Source organism: Mesoplodon densirostris, chromosome 17 (genome assembly GCF_025265405.1).
Source record: "Mesoplodon densirostris isolate mMesDen1 chromosome 17, mMesDen1 primary haplotype, whole genome shotgun sequence".
Classification (NCBI taxonomy): domain Eukaryota; kingdom Metazoa; phylum Chordata; class Mammalia; order Artiodactyla; family Ziphiidae; genus Mesoplodon; species Mesoplodon densirostris.
The window spans coordinates 8,890,500-8,908,196 of record NC_082677.1 but is presented as its reverse complement, the minus strand read 5'-3'; the positions used below and the strand labels follow the sequence as shown (position 1 = coordinate 8,908,196).

General features: G+C 41.1%; 1 protein-coding gene across 6 annotated transcripts in view; it reads right to left on the bottom strand.

Moving 5' to 3' along the window:
* Positions 1-13,961, bottom strand: part of PDS5B (PDS5 cohesin associated factor B) — a 196,775-nt gene extending 182,814 nt beyond the window's left edge. For 3 of the 6 annotated variants that reach the window (XM_060079875.1, XM_060079880.1, XM_060079878.1), the window contains exon 1: positions 13,024-13,169. The gene's annotated coding sequence lies outside the window, so the exon portion shown is untranslated. Of the gene's footprint in view, positions 1-13,023; positions 13,170-13,881 lie in introns of those variants that run through there. The other 3 variants (XM_060079877.1, XM_060079879.1, XM_060079876.1) reach the window with 2 other exon arrangements.
* Between the last annotated feature and the right edge of the window lie 3,736 nt (positions 13,962-17,697).

Sequence of the window (17,697 nt, the reverse complement as noted above, 5' to 3'; positions counted from 1 at the left end):
CCGGCTACTACTATAGCTGTGACAATAACCTGTCTTTTGACGCAGACCCAAGAGTCTCATGTCTTCTATCAGCATCCATGAAACTGCAGTAGGCTAACTTGTTAGCTTGCAAGCAGGGTAAAATCTCAGCTCCTTCACAGGCTTGACAATGGGCCTCTCTACAACGTGGCAGCTGTTTTCTCCTAGAGTGACTGATGAGAGAGAGAAAGAGACTAATACACAAGCCACTGTGCCTTTTATAACCTAATTTCAGAAGTGACTTCAACTATATTATATTGGTTACACAGACCAACCCTAATATAATGTGCAAGGTGACTACAAAAGGATACAAATACAGCGAGGCAGAGATCAATGGGAACCATGTTAAAGGCTGACTACCAAAGTCAATATTGTTATAGGTCAGTTCTCCCTAAATGTTTTATAGAGCAACACAATCCCAATCAAAATCCCAAAAGGTTCTTTTTTTTAAAATAGAAATTGACAAACTGATTTTAAAACTTATATGGAAACACAAAGGAACTAGACTGGCCAAACAATATTAGAGGATTCACACTATTTGATTCCAACACTTAAGGTAATAGAGACAGTATGATACTAGCACAGGAGAAACAATTAGATCAAAGAAACAAGAGAGTCCAGAAACAGATCCATACATATGTGTTCAAACATTCCGGGACAGGGCTTCCCTGGTGGAGCAGTGGTTGAGAATCTGCCTGCCAATGCAGGGGACACGGGTTCGAGCCCTGGTCTGGGAAGAACCCACATGCCGCGGAGCAACTAAACCCGTGAGCCACAACTACTGAGCCTGCACGTCTGGAGCTTGTGCTCCGCAACGAGAGGCCGCAACAGTGAGAGGCCCACGCACCGCTATGAAGAGTGGCCGCCGCTCGCCGCAACTAGAGAAAGCCCACACACAGAAACGAAGACCCAACACAGCCATAAATAAATAAATAAATAAATACATGCATACATACATACATACATACATTAAAAAAAAAAATTCCTGGACAAAAACACAAAGGCAGTTCAGTGCAGGAAAGAAAACAAAATTTTTCAAACAATGGTGTTGGGATTAGATAAATGCATTTGTAAAAATGAACCTTAATACCTATGAAACTTGTAAAAGAAAACAAGAGAAATTATTTTCAAGACTTGGGAGTAGGCAAAATCTTCTTAAAACTCAAATCTATTAAAGAAAACAATTGATTAATTAAACTTCGTCAAAATTAAAAACTTTAGCTTATCGAAATACACTGTTAAGGAAAACAAAAACTTACAAACTGGAAGAAAATACTCTCAATACATTGATGTGACAAAAAACATATCCAGACTATATTAAGAATTCTTACACATCACTAATAAAACGATAACCAATTTTTTTTAATGTGCAAAAAACAGGATATTCCACAAAAGAAAATACACTAATTAGTGACAATTGTCAATAACCATATGAAACATCATCAGGTCGCAAGGAAATCCAAAATAACACAAGATACCATTTCACGTCCACTAAATAGCTAAAATTTAAAAAATGATTATCCAAATGCTGGCAAGGATGTAGAGCAACTAGAACACAGAGTCACAGTGAGAGTATGTAAGAGAAAACTGAAAAACTACACAGCCGTTTTTTATATAGTAAAACACACATCTGCCTGTGAACCAGCAATTCCAACCCTAGGCATTTACTCAAGAGAAATGAAAACACATGTTTGCAAGAAGATCCCTGCAGGCCTTATTCTTAACAATAAGAAACTGGAAACAACTCAAGTATCCATCAACAGAAGAAAAGATAAACTCCGGTATATTCATCTAACAAAATACTACTCAGCAATAAAAAGAAGAACTCTGACACATCCAACCTCATAGATGCATCTGGAAATATATGTTAAGCAAAAGAAGCCAGATGCAAAAAAGCACATACTGTATGAAGACCAAACAAAATAATCTACATTGTTAGAAATCACAGTGCTTAGGAGAGAGGAGAACGGAATGGAAAGGGCAACCACTAAACTTTCTGGGGTGATGAGAATGTTCTTTATCATCTTTTGGTTATCAGTTACACAGGTATAACTGTCACAACTAAAAGTGAACAGCTAAAATCTGTACATTTTATTGTATTTAATTTACATCTCAATATAAATAAAAACAAATTTTAAAAATAAACTTAAGCTCATAGTATTAATTTTCCATTTTTTCTTTGTCCTGGGTTGTCCACATATATACTTAGTGTATATATATACACATTTATGGGTTATTGGTAATTGTTACTCGTCTACTATGTGCCAAACATGATGCTAGATTCCAAAATAACTGTTAAGTCCATGCCTCAAGAGGATAACAATCTAAAGCAAGGAAATACCCAATAACAATACACAATGTAAGGGTTTCCATTATAAAGATATACACAGGGGGGACTTCCCTGGTGGCGCAGTGGTTAAGAATCAGCCTGCGAATGCAGGGGACACGGGTTCGAGCCCTGGTCCAGGAAGATCCCATGCTGCGGAGCAACTAAGCCCTCGAGCCACAACTACTGAACCTGTGCTCTAGAGCCCTCGAGCCACAATTACTGAGCCCGCGCGCCTACAGCCCGTGCTCTGCAACAAAGAGAAGCCACCACAGTGAGAAGCCCGTGCACCCCAATGAAGACCCAACACAGTCAAAAATAAAAATTAATTAAAAAAAAAAAAGATATACACAGGGACTTGTGAGAAGGAGAAAAGGGCACCATACACTGCCTGAAAGAAGAGTTAGGTAACAGAAAAGGCTTTTCGTTAGGTGAAGGATGAAAAGCAGGACTTTGGACATGCAGACAAGCAGGAATGGATCATTATAAGCAGAAAAATACCACGTGCAAAGACACAGAGGCAAAGGGTCTAACACAACAGGGAGCTAGGAGCAGTTCAGTGTTTTTGTAGTTTGGAGAACCTATGGATAAAAAGGAAATGCAAGGAAGGTAGGTAGGTACCATTCTAATGTTAAGGCATTTGCATTACAGAGGCAGTGAAAAGCCACTGAACAGCTTTAAGCAAGGGAACGACACATACAAATCTGCAACTAGAAGTATCACTCTGCTAACACTGTGAGAGAAAGCCTAAAAGAAAGTGAAAAATGAAAGCAGAGCTAGCTGTAAGAAGGTACCTGCAACAAGCAAGTCATGTTTCCTTTTAGTAAACCAACCACTGCACATGGACTGAAGAGAAATTCAAGAACCCTCAAAATGGACAGAAAAATGAGTAAAGATTAAGATCAGACTGTTTACAGAAAAAAAAAAAAAAGAATGATCAAAATGGCCCAAACATATGAAAGGACACTCATCTTCACTCATAGAGAAATGTAATGACATAAATCACAGCAAGATCCTTTTTGACCCACCTCTTAGAGAAATGGAAATAAAAATAAACAAATGGGACCTAATGAAACTTAAAAGCTTCTGCACAGCCAAGGAAACAATAAACAAGACAAAAAGACAACCCTCAGAATGGGAGAAAATATTTGCAAATGAAGCAACTGACAAAGGACTAATCTCCAAAATTTACAAGCAGCTCATGCAGCTCAATGTCAAAAAACAAAAACACAATCCAAAAATGGGCAGAAGACCTAAAAAAACATTTCTCCAAAGAAGATTTACAAACAGGCAACAAACACATGAAAGAACGCTCAGCATCACTAATCATTAGAGAAATGCAAATCAAAACTACGAGGTATCACCTCACACCAGTCAGAATGACCATCATCAAAAAAATCTACAAACAATAAATGCTGGAGAGGGTGTGGAGAAACGGGAACCCTCTTGCACTGTTGGTGGGAATGTAAATTGATACAGCCACTATGGAGAGCAGTATGAAGGTTCCTTAAAAAACTAAAAATAGAACTACAATATGACCCAGCAATCCCACTTCTGGGCATGTACCCTAAGAAAACCATAATTCAAAAAGAGACATGTACCACAATGTTCATTGCAGCTCTATTTACAATACCCAGAACATGGAAGAAACCTAAGTGTCCATCAACAGATGAATGGATAAAGAAGATGTGGCACATATATACAATGGAATATTACTCAGCCATAAAAAGAAACGAAACTGAGTTATTTGTAGTGAAGTGGATGGACCTAGAGTCTGTCACACAGACTGAAGTAAGTCAGAAAGAGAAAAACAAATACCGTATGCTAAAATATATATATGGAATCTAAAAAAAAAAAAGATTCTGAAGAACCTAGGGACAGGACAGGAATAATGACGCAGATGTAGAGAATGGACTTGAGGACACGGGGAGGGGGAAGGGTAAACTGGGACGAAGTGAGAGAGTGGCACTGACATATATACACTACCAAATGTAAAACAGCTAGCTAGTGGGAAGCAGCCGCATAGCACAGGGAGATCAGCTCAGTGCTCTGTGACCACCTAGAGGGGTGGGATAGGGAGGGTGGGAGGGAGACGCAAGAGGGAGGGTATATGGGGATATATGTATACGTATAACTGATTCACTTTGCTAAACAGCAGAAACTAACACACCATTGTAAAGCAATTATACTCCAATAAAGATTTTTTTTTTAAAAAAAGAGAAATGTAAATTAAAACTACACTGAGGTACCATTTTTCACCTATCATAGTGGGAAAAATCCAAAAAGTGTCATTGTATGCTGTGGTGGCAAGGCTATAGGAAAACAAGTACTCTTGTGTATACATTACCGTACCACCCTCATGAAGGACAACAGAACAATATCCATCAAAATTATATCCTACAACCCTCATGAAGGACAACTTAACAGTATCTATCAAAATTGTATCCGCTTTATGCTTTGACCCAACAATCCCACTTCTAGGAAGTTAATCTACAGACACACCTGCATGTGTACAAAATGATATATGTACAAGGTTGTTCATGCAGTATTTTTATAATAGCAAGAACTGGAAACAATTTAACTGTCCATCAGTGGGCTAGTTAAATTACGGTCCATAAATGAACACTCTGCAGCTGTTGAGAAAGAGAGCACACATACTAGCACTTTATATACTAATACAGAAAGATCTCCGGGGTATACTGTTAAGTGACATAAATAAATAAATAAAAGGCAAAGCAGTTAAAGTTTCCAACATTAGTGTAAAACATGTGTTGGGGTGAGGGGAGGCATGGGGTGGGATACATATACTTGTACAGGGTTGTATTTTTTAAATCCCCAGAAGGATATATAAAAAACCCAGTAATACTAGTAAACTATTGTAGGAGTCTGGGAACTATACAGGTGAGGATGGGTATGGAAAAGAGACTTTTTTTCTCTTTTTTTACTTTTTGAAGTATCACTGTGCAGATAGTGTTAAAAAAAAAAAACAAAAAACTTTGAACTACTGCACCAGAATCAACAGGATTTGGTAACTCATTTGATTTGAGAAGTAAAGGAGACAGAGAGATCAAGATGACGCCCAAGTTGCTGACTTGATTCAACTTAAAAACATTCAACTTAAAAAAAAATGTGTATTAACCAATGCAGATGTTAAAGGATAAAGGAAGGCAGCTCAGTTCTGGACATGTACTGGAAGTGTCGTGTCTGACGGCATATGAGAAAAAGATGATAGGAAACTGAGAAGACACGTTAGGGACGTGGCTGTTAGCAGAAGCCCTGGAGAAAAATAAAGGAAAACATTTTATATGAGCCTAATTTACCTAGGAATTATTTATTCTGTAAACCCAATTAACCCAGAGAATAAAACTAAAAAGGCAACTAACTCAAAGTGACAGCATAAGGCCACATAATCACACCCTTTTCTCACAGACACCAGGCTCTCACTAAAAGCTTATTTATTTCTTACATTTAGATAACTTCCCAAGTTCTCAACAGATTAGAAACATCAAAAAAGGGTGCGGGTGAGAATTCCCCAGCTGTCCAGTGGTTAGGACTTGGTGCTTTCACTGCCAAGGGCCCGGGTTGGATCCCTGGTCCAGGAACTAAGGTCCCTCAAGCCTCGAGGTGTGCCAAAAACTAAATAAATATTTTTTTTAAAAAAAGGGTGCAGGTGTAGCTACCAGAGGCAACCATTTGGCAGCAGCATGAGGCAGCAAAAAAAAAAAAAAAAAAAAAAAAAGATGGGAATACCACCAATACCTCAAAAAAGCACAGCATTCTTCAAGTGCTCTTCACAGAGCCAGAGTACCATATTTTATCATCTAAGACTTGGCCAAAATGGTCCCTCCTTTAAGAAGTCTTTCATGGTTCCTGCACTCTTAACCTAAGTAATTAATCTCCCTTTAACAAATTTCCAATTTCAAATATGTTGTTTACACCTTCCTGAAAGCACTTTATTCTGCCTCGTTTTATAATTATTTTACAATTATAACTGGTATAACTGGTATTTTGTGATACCAGTCTCCTTCTTCCCACTTGAATATAGATCTCTTAAATAAAGGTGTATCTTTCATCTTTGTATCTCTGAGCACAATTTCCTTACATAGTATAGCATGCAAATATCCATTCAACAAATATCCACCTTTGCCTTCTCTAAATGTTGTGAATGGACCTGCCACAAATAGAGTCTCCCTGCCCCAAGTTATAATAGTTTTCTGTTAAGTACTTACATACTTGTCACCAAGGGAAGCATTTGGCCTGGCTTATATCAAAAACTAATTTAAGGGGTGACTGGAAGTGACCACTAATGGGTTTAGGGTTTCTTTTATAAGAGACAAAAATATTCTAAGAGCAGATTGTGGTGATGGTTGCACACACCTGCGAATGTACTAGAAGTTGATGAACTGCACAGTTTCAATAGGTGAACTGTATGGAATGTGAATTATATCTCAATAAAGCTAATTTTAAAAATGAGATCCCTGCTATTATTCCCCACTTCACAGATTTAAGAAACTGAGGCTTGGCAATTAGGTATTTATCCATGGTGACACAACTAGCTAGTGACAGAGGCAGGATAAAAACCCAAGCAGTCTTGACTCTATGTCTATATGCTTGGGCTTCCCTGGTGGCGCAGTGGTTGAGAGTCTGCCTGCCGATGCAGGGGACACGGGTTCGAGCCCTGGTCTGGGAAGATCCCACATGCTGCAGAGCAACTGGGCCCATGAGCCACAACTACTGAGCCTGCGCATCTGGAGCCTGTGCTCTGCAACAAGAGAGGCCGCGACAGTGAGAGGCCCGTGCACCGCGCTGAAGAGTGGCCCCCGCTTGCCACAACTAGAGGAAGCCCTCGCACAGAAACGAAGACCCAACACAGCAAAAATAAATCAATTAATATGTCTATATGCTTAACCGCCACGCTCTTCTGCTTTCCTCAGCAAAGGACTTCACTTATCAAGCATCATATTAAATGCCTAAATATGCTGCTATTGCCGTTCAAGTCTTCAATGCTAGTGACCTTCCAAACTCCAGGTAAGACTGCAAAGCCTTGACCTAATTATGTTACACCATGAAGGTAGAGGAGAAGGAAAGCAAAACGCTGAAAAGAAAGGGACCAAAGAGACAGAGGAGAGGGGAAAAGAGGACTCAAGATCTATATTTCAAAGCTTTCCATTCTGAGCATAAGACTACATGAAACATTACTACTGCTTGACTGCTATCATCAAAGTTGGTGGGCAGGCCTAATTCACCTGAGCTGGGGGCTTCCTGGACTAGGTCTGCTGAATCCAGGGTTTCTTGGCAAAAGAGACATTTTAGGCCAGATAATTTTTTGTTGTGGAGGGCTGCCCTACACATTGTGGGATGTTTAGCAGCATCCCTGCCTCTACTCACTAGATACCAGTAGCACCACTCTTCCCGCCCCCCTCACCCCGCCCCCAGTTGTGACAACCAAAATGTCTCCAGGCATTGCCAAAGGTCCTTGGGCGAGGAGCTGGGGAAGGAAGGGGTGTTCAAAATCACCCCCATTTGAGAACCACTGGCCTAGACTAAAGGTAAAGTTGAAAAAGGGCCAGCCATTTGATATTAACTCGTGTATATAATAACTGGAGACAAACAAAAACTTTCTTTTAACCAGCTTTACTGAGACATCTTTGACACATAAAAATGTAGATATTTAAGGTATACAGCTTGTCTTTTGATATATGTATGCATTGTGAAAAGATCACCACAATCAAGCTAATTAACACGTCTCTACATACTTACCATTTGGGAGGGGTTGGGATAGGGGGTAACAGACAAGAGCCTTTTAAACCAATTGCCTCCCAAGCCTACTAAGAAAAAAAACTTATTTCATTAAAAAAAAAAATGTGAAGCTGGGGTGGGGGCAGCATGTAGGGATTAAATAGGAACAAAGCTCATGTAGTCACGCCAACTTCTGCACAGGTCAGCATGTAAGGCCCTGACACTAGCAGAATATCAACTATAAAGAGGGACTACTAAAGATCAGAAAATAGATCTAAAGAATGTTAGAAATGAGAACTGCTCCCTTTGGTTTGAAGAAAAATCAGTTTCCCTTATAATAAAAACTAAGTGGCCCTCATCTCTGGAAGAAGTGAAATATCAAAGTCAACGCTGCCACCCCACCAGGGAAGAGGAGCAAGTCAAATGACAGTAGAAATAAAAATGAAATGACATAGGAGACAGAGCTTACCCTATATGAAACTACTTGCCCTGACTCTCAAATCTCCCTGCCTGCCTTTACATAATCTTCCGTTAAGTCCAAGTTAAGGGCTTTCAATACTTAACCTCTGGTTATTGTTCAAAGTCCAGCACTGCAGCCTCTCCATGCGGAGCACTGCTCCCCCTCAAGGTGCCACGGGCTCTGAAACCTTATTTCTCTCTAAAAGTTCCATCTCCCTCAAACCATTTTACATGGGGGGAGGGGTGCACAGCTAACCTAACCTACTCAATCTAAAGTGTGTGCTGCAAGTAACCTCTGCCCGATAAGCATACAGAACTGTCTTCCCCTCCTCATAATCAACAAAATGCAAACCCAAAACAAGATACAAAACTTCACATATCAAATCAGCAAAAGGCATAAAGTTTTATAAAGCCCAATGCTGGCGAACATGTAACAGTCATAGTCATATACTGTCGGTCTGTGTAAGTAGTTACAACCTACATACCACTCAAAAGGAGTCAGAATAAATTGTGGTGACACATGCGTATAATACTCTAATCATTGTTTAAATGATGTTGATCTATATCTGCCATTATGAGAAGAGCTACATGACATCAACTACAGAAAAAAGTAAATTTCAGAAAAAAGTAAACAATATAGCTTTTAATAACAACAAAAAAAGCAGTAAGTATAATACTATTTGCATAAATTTTCTGAAAAGTAAATTTTCTGAAAACTGTTAACAGTGGATTACCTTTTAGGGGGAAGAGATAAAGTAGCTTTTATTTTTATTTTCTGTACCACAAGAATTTCCTTATCATATACATGTATAACTTTTAACTTAAAATACACGATTCTTTAAAGTACTCTGTTCCCGCCAACCTTAACAACTACTCTCACTACTAACTCTCCATACACACCCCAACCCCCATCCCCAAATCTGAAGGCTAACTGAAATTGCCTGACGGAATTTCAACTATTTACGGATGCATTTTGTAAATACACTTGGATATATATCTGGGACTTTTCTTTAAAAATCTCTTCCCTTACTTCTCTAAAACCACCTCTGAGATGAAAGGGAAAAAGAATCCCTACACTGCCCAGGGAACCACAAACTCTTGTTTCCTTTTGGGCCCCCTAACCATTCTCTCCAAGAGAAAGACAATGCTTGTGGTCATAATGTCCCCTCCTTCGCTCTCCCACATAAAGAGCAACCTCAACTGTCACTGAAGAGGGAGGAAGGCCTGGCCCTTGTAGAATCACTTAACAGCAGGGATCCTACTCTGGTTTTTCTCACCTCTCATCACCTTGGTGTAAGTGGCAAACCACCACTCGAAACTTCTATAGGGTAGAGTCTCAGTCCTGTTTATTACATCATCCATGGTACAGTATATATATGAAGCTTAGTATTTGTTCATTTTAACTGAATCAGGTCAGAACAATCTCTGTCAAAGGGAAGCAAGTTAGTGGAGTACTTCTAGATCATGGTTCTTTAAAGATGCCTCAAATTAGCTTCCTGCTTATCAGTCTTTCCTCCACTCCCCTTAGCTGACTTGTAAGTTTTACACAGCTAAACCAAGTATTTCTAATTACTGCTTATTACTGATGTCTAATCATTAGAGCACAATAACTATCATGGATATTTTTAAACATCTCAGAGTAATGGCTTTAAGATTTACTTTAAACAACTAAATTTAACTAATGTGAGTTTAATCTTCACGATTTTCTCACTGAGCACGATCACCCCTATCAACTGAAACAATTACAGCAAACTTATCCTTAATTTTGAACTAATTAGTGAGAAAGAGTTATAAAACCTTTTTCAAGTATTGGGGAAAATGGTTATAATCAGGTGGTTCATGACAGTATAGTGTGAGGAAGAGCTGACCTCTACACTCCAAGGAAGCACAATTTTGAACCATTTGGCAACTTCTTAAATAAGCTTTAAAAGTAAATATGTTCTCAGAGAAATTACTGGGTTTATTGTTAGACTAAGTATTTTGGGAATTTTTAACATTTCCAAAAAGGAATACCCAAACCAAATACAATTTTCTCCAAACACCTACTGTAACTGGAAGCAAACGACTTGTGTAGCAAATTGAGTTTATAAGTAAAAAAAAAAAAAAGTAAAAAAAATAATAATAACACACTCATGCACACATGCATCTTATAACAAAATAAAGTTCAACACTAACTTCCAAATTACTCTGGCTTACAAGTTTAACAAAGAATAAATAAATGCCTTGTCAAGTATTATTACACAATGAAAGATCAAGCAACTCCAGGAGACAGAGACATGCAAGAGGTTATCTTCTGAGACAATTTAAGTGGACCGAATCCTGGATAGAAATTATTAAAACCAGACTCTGAAACAGATGGTTAACCTCGAAACTTTATTTCTTGGTTGAATGAAAAAAAAAGGGGGGGGGGGGGAGGAGAAAGAGAATAATGTGCTACCTGGCAATAATTTTAAATATTGCTTAAGTCCTGAATAAAACAGTACAGACCACGTGGATACTTCTAAGCCTCCAGGAGATCTAAGGGCTGCCTCAATTCCACCACAAGAATATGACTGTGACTTTGAATAAATCAATCAAGTTACAATCTGAACCTAATTTCTCATGCATATAATGAGTGAGTTGGAGATCATCTAAGTTTCCTTATAGCTCTCTAACACTAACAAAGGAAATACAAATTTATTCTTTTCTAACATAGATTATATACAGTACTTGTCATCCGAGCGAAATCACAGTGAGCTCTCCTGTTAGTTCTAGGCACACATGATCAAAAAAAAGTAGCACTGGAAGCCACAGGACAATCCTAATCTCCAAGAGGGAGAAGCAGAAAGAACACAATCTCCCAAAATATTCCCCTCTACACAAAGTTTTGGGTACCATTCAGTCTTCACCAGGGTAAGCCCTGTCTAATACAGCGTATCACTTTATTTTAGGCTTAACAAATTATTGACAGAGCCTGGTCCTCAAAACATGACTCTCTGTATCCGTTAAAGTTGCAAACCGTTTTAAAATAAATTTAAAAATTAAAACTTTTATCCAACAGCCAACTCAGTGGAACTACTTGTCAAATATGCTTAGTACAAAACATTCCACGACAACAAGGATCACTATCTTCACCACGTTATCTCCTCTAATTCTTGGGAAAAGTGAGGAAAAAGGCATAACCAGACAAGAATGAAAGTGACAGGAAGAGTGCAAAAGCTACTGTAAAAAAACAAAGTTAATACAAGGAGAATCAACCTCAACAAAAAAGGAGAAAATAAGAAAGGGCACAAAAGTTCTTTAAGAAAAAATAAAGGCCAATACAAACACTACCTTGTCATTTAAAATACTCACACATTCAAGTAAAACCCAGAGTATAATTTTTTAAACCATCAAAAAAGCACACACAAAAAATTACTATTTCAGTAATCAAAGAATATCTAACGTGCATCTTTTCTATATACATTCGTACATTTATTTTGAAAGAATAATGTTCTCATTTAAGGTTTTTTTTTGAAAGAATAATGTTCTCACTTAATATTTTTTTTTACAGTTAAGGTTTTCCAAATAAATCTACCTTTCTATAAGAAGTTCCATGTTGAAACTGTCACCTATATATTCATCACTATAAATTTTAATTAGGTTTTCTGCTATCACCAGACGATAACAGATTAATCGTTCCACAAACTGACCTGCACACACCACAGGAATGCTCATCTTATTGTCTAAAACTGCTAACATCTCCGACATATGTATTGCATAAATAAGTGTCCTTTCTAGCCCATATTTTGCTTAATACCATTTTTGTGCTTTTAACTATTTTACTTGACTACTGCTTACGTAAGTATAAAAAATGCTCTATCTTGTAACTTCATCTACATGTGGTGAGAACAATGATTATACTGCCATTCAAGTTTTAAATAATTATGACTTACTTACAGCTTGCCTCATATATAAACACACTTGAATTTTTAGAAGTTATTAGGAAGACAGGAGAAGACCTCCAAAACTCATTCAAGACCGCAGACCAACCTTCGAAAGTAAAGGCTACATCCACAGTCTCCCAAACGGTTTAACAAACAGGGTTGGGTAGGGTCGTTCATGACAGTACTGCCCATCCATCATTTCATAACAGAAGTGTGAGAAGAGCGTTCAAAGCACGTCCTTCAAAATCAAATAAAGGGTTCCCTTTCGGGGGTTGGTTAGGATGCCTAAACATGTGTCAAGTAGGCAGGGACCTGCTCTTTCAAACCCTACCCCGAGTTTACACGGGCCGCGAAGGAACGCAGGAACAGGCAACTCTGAAGCCGACGAGGTGCAGCGTTTCAGGGTTCCGACTCATTCCCTCGAATAACTGTACCGCGGCTTAGCGTAGCTTTAACGTGTATACCAAAAGGCAACAGCAGCAAGAAACCACAAACAAGCATTTCCTCTCGACCAGAAACTTTTCAGGTGTCACTAAGATAAGAGACTGCAAAAATGTCAACTGTACAGCTGCACACCGTTTGCATGGTCGCTCCGACTCCGAGGCTTCCGAAAGGAAAGCTAGTACTCAGTGGTGGCCCGGGAGAAGCCACTCCAGCCCGTGCTGGACTCTTCCTCAACTAGGTCCTCGGGTGCTTCCAAGCACCAGCTCCAAGAGGCGCGGTAGGCGCGCTTTATCTCCCGCGACTGGCAAGTAACAGGATAAAAATGTCACTCGGTCGGCCCGTTGTCGTCGCCCGGAGCGGAGGCTGCGCGGCACGGGCGACCCAGCGGCGGGGGCGAGGGCGCCGAGGCCCGCACACCGCCCCGAGGTCAGCCCCGACCCGCGCTCCCCGCCCCTCGCCCGGAAAGGGGAAAACCCGCCCGCGGGAGGATTCAACAGGAGCGCCGCGCCGCCCGCCTGCCGCCCGGGAAACAGCCGCCGGGCGGCCGGGCGCGGGGGGAGGGGCGGCGGGGCGCGGGCGGCGAGGCGGCGGGCAGCCGGCGCGGACCCCCGGCCGCGCGCAAGGTCACCGCCCGCCGCCCGCCGCCCTCGACGCCGCGGGCGCCCCAGCCCTGCCAGGGCGGCAAGTTTAATTTCCAGAGACTGCGGCTGAGCCCGCGGCGTGGAGGGAGCGCGCCGGCCGCGGGGCCCTCCCCACCCCCACCGCAGAACCCGGCCCACGCCCCCGGCCCGCGCCCTACTCCTCCCGGCCCCGCCACCGCCAGGCAGCCAGCGGCTGCAGCCCCCGATGCCGGGAGGCGAGTCTCGGCTGGCAGGCGGGCGGCGCTTGAGCCCCGCCACAGACTCAGCCGCGGTGGCGGGCGCTGAAAAATGGAGCGCGGCGACCAGAGGGAAGAGACATTTTCTTCCCGTTAACTGAATTGCTTCCTACCTCCGGGTGGCCGACTCGCTACTCCTCTCACTCCGCTGCTCTCCGGGATCCGCCGCCGCCGCCGCATCCAATCGCCTCCTCCCCCCCTCCCCTTCCGCAGCCAGCCCGGCCGTTCCTCCTCCTCTCCGCTTCAAAATGGCGCCAAGCGCTATTCGGCGGCTGCTCCAATCGAACCGCCGCGGACAGCACCCGGGGGCAGGCAGAGCGCCGCGTGGGTGCGCAGCGCCCCCTGCCGACCGGACAGCTGCGCGCGCGCGCCCGCCGGCCCCTCCGCCCGACTCCCTTCCGCCCCGCCCCGTGCGCGCGCGCGTGCCCGCCTCCGCTCCGCCCCGCCCCGCCCGTCGCGCGCGCACGCAGCCACACGGGCACGCAGCCACACGGGCACGCCGCCGCTGTAGCCGCGGTGGCGGCGAGACCGGCAGCTGTCAATGCTTTTTCGCTTCCTTGACTTTTGCCGAAAACCACATAAATTGTTATATATCTCTAGCCTTACGGATAAAAGTTGGGAATTTTTTAAAACAGTGAAATTGAGTACTAATGTTGTGCGAAGTAAATAAAATTGGTGTTTACTTTGCTCCTTACTTGGGAACTCTGACCTAGTCACCTCAAAATGCCATAAAATAGCTTTTTTCTGCACTGTGTGTGTAATGTCTTTACTTAATCCCACAGCTTTCCCGTTTTCAGGTATTGTTTAGGTAGCGGGTTAGGGGACGTAGTAATTCCATCTGTAACAAAGCATTCCATTCATTCGTTTTATCACAGTTGTCCTTATCGGAGGAGAAACAATCTAAAGACCACAAGGACGCTTTCCAGAAGGTGGGTTTCTAACCCTCTTCACCTCCAGGAGGTGCCACTCCTCCCTGCTGCAGCTGTGAGGGAATATGTTAAAAGTTGATCTGGCGATTACTATTAGGATGGAGAGAGGCAAAAATCTTTAAGGCCTCAGTGAAGTATAGCTGCTAACAAAAGAAGCTATGCTTCATGCAACAGCAAATGGATTTACAGAAACTAGTAATCTAAACCTTCATTTAAAGCAACAGTTTAGGAAAACTGGAACCTGAAGTTGTTAATAAAAGAAAAATAAATTTCTGTGTTTAGGGCTTTAAAAAAACAACCAAATGTGGGGGCAGGGTGTACATGGGAAATCTCTGTACCTTCCTCTCAATTTTGCTGTAAACGTAAAGCTGATCTAATAAAAGTGCAAAAAATAACCAAGTTGTAATTCATCAGGAACAGTATGTGGCACCCATCAGCCCACACTTCTACTGGCTTTACACTAACAAAGGATTATTTTCCTTTCCGTAGAGAGAGGCAGATGAAAGAGACAGGAATGAGAAAGGCACTGGGATTTCCAAACGGGGAGAATAGCAAGAAGGGAAAGGATGCCACAAAGGGAAATTAGGGTGAGGGTTCTGAGATGACCTTTGCCTACAACACAGCTCAATGCCAGAGCCAGCAAATGTAAGCCAAGGCAGTTTCCTGCTGACTTTCTTTCTTTTTAAACATTGTTTTAGAGGTCTCATCTTGTTAAGCATATTTAGTTCCTTAAAGAGTTCTTGGACCATCTTCTTACCTACCTAATAACTAATGGTACTCCCGATCTTCTTTGCAGACACTAGATTGAAATTCTTAACTTTTTTTATTCTGAAGAACTCTCTGGGATCTTTGGGGATATGTGTGTATGTGTGTTATCAAAGATCATTTGGGTAAATATACAGACTTGTTAAAGTTTTCTTGGTTTCCTTGGAGTTATAACAAATAGCATAGGTCACCATTGTGATTGAGGTTCTGAACTGCTGGCTGAGAATTCCTGAATGCACTGGGCAGAACAGCCAAAGCAAAGACTGTTCACTCTTATCCATGGTCAGCACTCAGCAGTGTGTGCAGTCCATGGGCCTGATCTTGGTTAACAGGAGGAAATTGCATTTAGTTACACTGTAAATCCACACTGTCCAAAAGAAATATGATGTGAAACAGGTATGGAACATAAAATCTTCCAATTTTAAAAAGTGAAAAGAAACCAGTGAAATTAATTTTAATAACATGTTATTAAACAGTATATCCAAAATATTGTCATTTGCACATATCAATATAAAATTTTATTAATGAGATAATTTACATTCTTTTGTTCATCTTGTGAATTTTACACTTAAAGCACATTTCAATTCCCATTAGTTATGTTTCAAGTGCTCAGTAAGTACATGTGGCTAGGGGCTTCCTATGGTGAACAGCACAGCCAGTAGACTCTGGAATCAAAATGCTATTTTTTAACAACTTATAATAAATATCCAACATTGTTTCATAGTGTCTTCTTGGCAACTGTTGAAGTTTGTTAAGAATTATGCCAGTACCAGTTGAAGTGCATGTATTTAAATATATATGAAAAGAAATTAGGACAATTTGAGACCCCTGGGACAACATCAAGTGCACTAATACTCTCATTATATGGGTCCCAGAAGGAGAAGAGAAAGAGAAAGGGCCTGAGAATATATTTGAAGACATAATAGCTGAAAAATTCCCTAAGCTGTGAAAGGAAACAGTCACCCAAGTCCAGGAAGCACAGAGTCCCATACAGAATTAACCCAAGGAGGAACACACCAAAACATATTGTAATTAAAATGACAAAAATCAAAATATATGTATATACATATACTCATATAATATTTTATATATATATAGTATAGTATATATATTGTTATTTTATGCTCATGTTTTTATTTTGATATAGAACAATGACTTATTCTAAATTTCATATTTATATCAAGTATATCATTGGCTCAGATATGTAAGAAAGCAAATGAGAACTGATTTAAAGAGCATTATGGGGACTTCCCTGGTGGTCCAGTGGTTGAGATTCCACACTCCCAATCTGTGTTCGATCCCTGGTCAGGGAACTAGATCCCACATGCGTGCCGCAACTAAGAGTTTGCACACCGCAACTTGAAGCCTGCATGTCGCAACTAAGGATCCCACATGCTGCAACTAAGGATCCCGCACGCCGCAGCTAGGACCTGGTGCAGCCAAATAAATAAATATTTTTAAATAAATAAATAAATAAAGAGCATTATGATTAGCCATTAGAATGAGCCATAATTCTCAGCAAGCAGTTTAACTTAATACCAGAAGCATACTTATAGTAATACATGAGCTCCTTTAAACACAGTTTCATCTAGAATAAAATTTCTTTATATGGTGTTAGAAGTCATAAGTAATAGAACAATCTGGCCAGATGACTGAATGGAATAAAAGTGAGGACTCTCTCCCTAACAGCTTATTTACATTTTGATTTTAATGAACTGTCTGGTATCCAGGGCAGATCCTGCTACTGTTGATTAGGTAGATCTGAGGCTATGCAGCGGCCTACCCCTACTTATTCAACAAGACTCGTTTATTTAACTTAACCACTTTAATTTACTTCTCATTACTCCGTACTTCCCCACTTCCCACAACCATGCTGCTTTGGCCCATGACTTCCTATGCCTGTAGACTTAACCTTCATCTTAATTTTCTTTTCCTCTCCATAGTCTTACTGCCTATTTACAACTGTAGAAAATGTTTGCCTCACTATTTTTAAAAAGGGCAAAAAAGGAAACACTCTATATTCTTTTTTTTTTTTTTTTTTTTGTACAGGCTCCGGACGCACAGGCTCAGCTGCCATGGCTCACAGGCCCAGCCGCTCTGCGGCATGTGGGATCTGCCTGGACCGGGGCATGAACCTGTGTCCCCTGCATCAGCAGGCGGACTCTCAACCACTGCGCCACCAGGGAAGCCCCACTCTACATTCTTTTCCAAAGATTTCAAACTTCTCCCCAAGCA